Source organism: Sorex araneus, chromosome 1, assembly GCF_027595985.1.
Source record: "Sorex araneus isolate mSorAra2 chromosome 1, mSorAra2.pri, whole genome shotgun sequence".
In the NCBI taxonomy this organism is placed as follows: Eukaryota; Metazoa; Chordata; class Mammalia; order Eulipotyphla; family Soricidae; genus Sorex; species Sorex araneus.
In genome coordinates, this window is record NC_073302.1 from 83,779,317 (window position 1) to 83,783,608 (window position 4,292).

Consider the following 4,292-nt stretch of genomic DNA (forward strand, 5'->3'; position numbering starts at 1 on the left):
AAACAAAAAAAAAACATGATTTTTGAAAATTATAAATTTCTGGGTAAAAAATATCAACAGCATCAGTAAAACTCAGCTATCAATTTTAAACTGACAAATAATCACAAAGACAGTGCAAAGGAAAGAAAAGAAACAGTGGTAGAAGCATTCTTACACCTAGGAACTGGGATGGGGGAACTAAGTTGACTCCCATTGGCCCCGAGAGAATCTCCCAGAGTGTAACCACCACTTCGGCCGACAGACCACCCACTTCTCTACGGACTCCATCTGTTTGTGGATCAACTGCTCTACCACAACATAGTGTCTCTTTTCTTTCAAGCTTATACTCTTTATTTGCTAAGGGGTTTACTTACACTTGTGGATTTGAATTAAATAAAACTGACATCAGATTTAATTTTGGAACATATTGTGAAGAAAGCTGTACTATTTCCTACCTCACATCTCACAAAAGATAATACAATACGTGTATGTGTGCATATATATATATATACACACATAAATATATATTCTATTTTTCTTTCTTCTTTCCATTCTTGTAATGGCTGGGGGTCATACACAAACTTAGCTCTGGTGCTTGCATAGTTTTAGCTGTGGTGCTCACACACATCTGATCAAATCCATTTGATCTGACATAACATTTACACAAAAACAATACCAGCAGTAGTCATTTCCCACACCAGATCCTGAACCAGGGCCAGGCAGAACAGACATATTTCTTGACACATTTTAAATGGAAAAAAATGAACAACAAAGGCCAATGTAGTAATGTTTTACATAGAAATAGAATTATTAATGACCACTTATTCTTAGAATCTGTCTTATTTTTTAAAATCGCTTGGTGGGATAGTGCCTTAGCTAAGGAAACCTCTCTCAAGCCGAAGGTCAAGAGTTGAATTCCCAGTGCTTCCACATGTATTAGGTGCTTTCCTAGTTATTTTTATATCTTTAATACCTTTGCTGCAAGCACTTTCTAGCCAGATGTGTGTGAGCACCACAGATAAACTGTGCGAGCACCAGCGTTAAGTTTGTGTACAACATATATATATATGCACACATACACGAATTGAATTGTCTTTTATGAGATGTGAGGTAGGAAATAGTACAGCTTTCATTACAATATGTTCCAAAATTAAATCTGATGTCAGTTTTATTTAATTCAAAAATTTTCTTTTCGGGGGCTGGAGAGATAGCACAGCGGGTAGGGCGTTTGCCTTGCACGCGGTCGACCCGGGTTCAAATCCCAGCATCCCATATGGTCCCCTGAGCACCGCCAGGGGTAATTCCTGAGTGCAGAGCCAGGAGTAACCCCTGTGCGTCTCTGGGTGTGACCCAAAAAGCAAAAAAAAAAAAAAAAAAAAAAAAAAAATTTCTTTTCATCCCCAGAAACAAAATCTCAATATCTTCCTCCCCACAAGGCACATGATTATCTCCTGCTGTGCACGTGACTGGCCATCGTCACTTTACCTTTCCATCGTTCCATTGCCCAATTTAATTGCACTACTTCCCTTCTCCAAACTTGGGCCCATTTCTTAAATGCAAATATATTTACAGAAGGAGCTTAAGTGGCTAGATAGTATAACAACTTTTTCTGCTGTGGTTTCCATAAAAGTGAAAAGTCCAGCTTTTTCTTATCATAACTGACTGGAAACGTTCCATATCAGCAATGCCAAATCATAACACAGTTGAGGAGGGGCAGGGAGAAAAGGAACCCACTTGGTTCTTAGAACTACAGTTTCTCTGTAGAAAAGACATTCTTAAAAGCTGTTTGCAATATCCTACATTAATTTTCTCTGGTAAAGCATCTCTTACAAAGGGGTCTTATAAATGGATTAAATGTGGTTGGGTGCAAAAGGACAGTGAGCTCTCTGTCTGGAGCTCTTGAGCGTCGAGTCCCAAACAGGCTCTTCCTTCATAAGTGTTCCCTGCAAATAGCTGACTTGAAGTTCTGTGACCAGTAATAACCTCCTTAAAAATAAACCACTTATGCCATCTGCTTAGCAGCGTCCTATAAATTATACCAGGAATGTGTGGCTTTTCTACCCTACCAAACGTCTTCCAAGTTGACAAAAGGATAAATGGAGTGGGAAGCAAAGATTGCACAGCACTCACGCCCCCGTTGCTGTCTCTGAGAGCCACCCTTGTTTGGCCTCTGCCTGTGCTCACTGTCTTCCTCCAAAGAATTAAGTGGGAGATAGGAAAGGAAAGAGTTTCAGCTTCTCCAGAACCGAATGAAAAAGGAAGGTCCTATGGAACTAGGTTAGAATTAGCAGATGAAAACTTAGAACAGGCTTTCAGAAGTGGAGTGGCTAAAGAGGGTGTTGGGTGTAGTTTTGACTGCTTTGCTGACTAACTAAAATACAAACACCAGAGGAAGGAATTCAGAACATTAGTTTTAGGACCAGGGATGTAGCTCAGTGGTGGTTTGCTTGTGAAATCTTGATTTGCTGTGTGGAGTCCTGAATTCAATTACTAATACCATCAAAGTATATATGCATATATATTTTAATATCTGAAAAGTATGTAGCACTGTCATCCCGTTTTTCACCAATTTGCTCAAGCGGGCACCAGTAACGTCTCCATTGTGAGACTTATTGTTACTGTTTTTGGCATATTGAATACGCCACCGGTAGCTTGCCAGGCTCTCCCATGCGGGCTGGATACTCTTGGTAGCTTGCCAGGCTCTCTGAGAGGGATGAAGGAATCAAACCCAGGTTAGCCGCACGCAAGGTAAACGCCCTACCCACTGTGCTATTGTTCCAGTCTATCTGAAAAGTATGTATTGAAAATAATTAGCTGGTGCTCATTTCAGCTGCACATATACTAAAATTGGAACACTACTGAAATTAGCAAGGCCCCTGCATAAAAATGACATGCAAATTCCTGATGTATTCCATATTTTTGTAGAGGTGAGGTGTCTGTATACAAAACCACTACAACCAACTCTATTGGTAGCATAGGGCCCAAACTACAATAATTCAATTTTAAAATGTATCTGCTGAGGAGTCAGGCTGGGGGTTGGGAGGAAACTTGGAAGTCTGGTGTGGGGGTTGGGGGCATGGGGGGCAGTCACTGGTAATGGGACTGGAGTTGGGAACACTGTCAACAACTTCGCAAGTCAGTGTCAAAATTGTTTTAAATTTGAATAATGAAAATAACTGATTGGATGGAGATTAGTATGGTCTTGTGTATTTTTCTTTAAAGAACTGAGTCATGACCAAAGTCACAGTGCAATGGGTAGGGTGTTCGCCTTGCATTCAGTTCACCGGCTTTGATCCCAGGATCCTTTATGGTCCCCTGAGACTCCATGGAGTAATTTCTGACTGCAGAGCCAGGAGTACCCCCAGGTCCCTAACAAAAGATCAACTACAGAGTTAGCTATTTAAAAAGACATTTGTGCCCTTATGTTCATTGCAGCAGAACTCACAATAATTAATATTTGGAAACAACTCATACACAGATGACTGAATAAAGAAACTATGGTATATATACACAATAGAATACAACCTAGCTACATGAAAAGATGAAATCAAGCAATTTATGACTCTGTGAGTGGAACTGCAGAGGATCATGGGAACAAAGTCAGTCAGAAGGAAAGGGAAGGATACAGAATGATCTCTCATGTGTGAGACACAAAGAAGCAGTGAGGGAGCAACAAATGACTAATGGCAACAGAACTAGTGGGTTGGACTACATAATTGAGCTCACCTGGACCCGGAGAGATGTGGCTGGGAGGCATCCTTGGGGCACTAGTGGAGGGAAGATAGCATTATGGTGGGTGATATGGTGTTGGATCGATATGTCTATAAACAATACTAGTAATAGTATTGTTAGAATTTATTAGGATACAAGTCTTCTAACCTAAGTTAAATTTATTGAAATGTGACATGACTTGGAACTTATCATATGTGAGAGGAACTTTATAGACACCCTTACCCAGCTGAGCAAACAAGTATGTATAATATTTTATCATATCACACTTCTGTTTTTAATGGCTGAGTCCCTGAGAAAGTTGAGCGATGTTTATTTCCACCCAATACACCTAGAAAGGAAAGTTTCCTGAGAAGAGGAATGCAGGTATATGTAGAGAAAGGGCCAAGTAAAGTAATGCAACACATAAAGTCCAGAGTTTCCCTTAGACAATATCATAATCTCAATTCAACAACATCTTCAAAACTCTTCCACCCATACTCAAGTCAAGCATGCTAAAGTCACCATGTGGATGCGTCTAAGACACAGTTCTGGGGGCTAGAGTGGTGGTACAGTGGGTAGGGAGTCTGCCTTGTATGTGGCCG

The 4,292-nt window shown here is 40.4% G+C and overlaps 1 non-coding gene across 1 annotated transcript; it reads left to right on the plus strand.

The window, feature by feature from the left end:
• The first annotated feature begins 2,796 nt into the window (after positions 1–2,796).
• Positions 2,797–2,900, plus strand: LOC129401392 (U6 spliceosomal RNA). Its single transcript, XR_008628311.1, has one exon. It is a non-coding gene; the product is annotated as a U6 spliceosomal RNA (small nuclear RNA).
• The last annotated feature ends 1,392 nt before the right edge of the window (positions 2,901–4,292 follow it).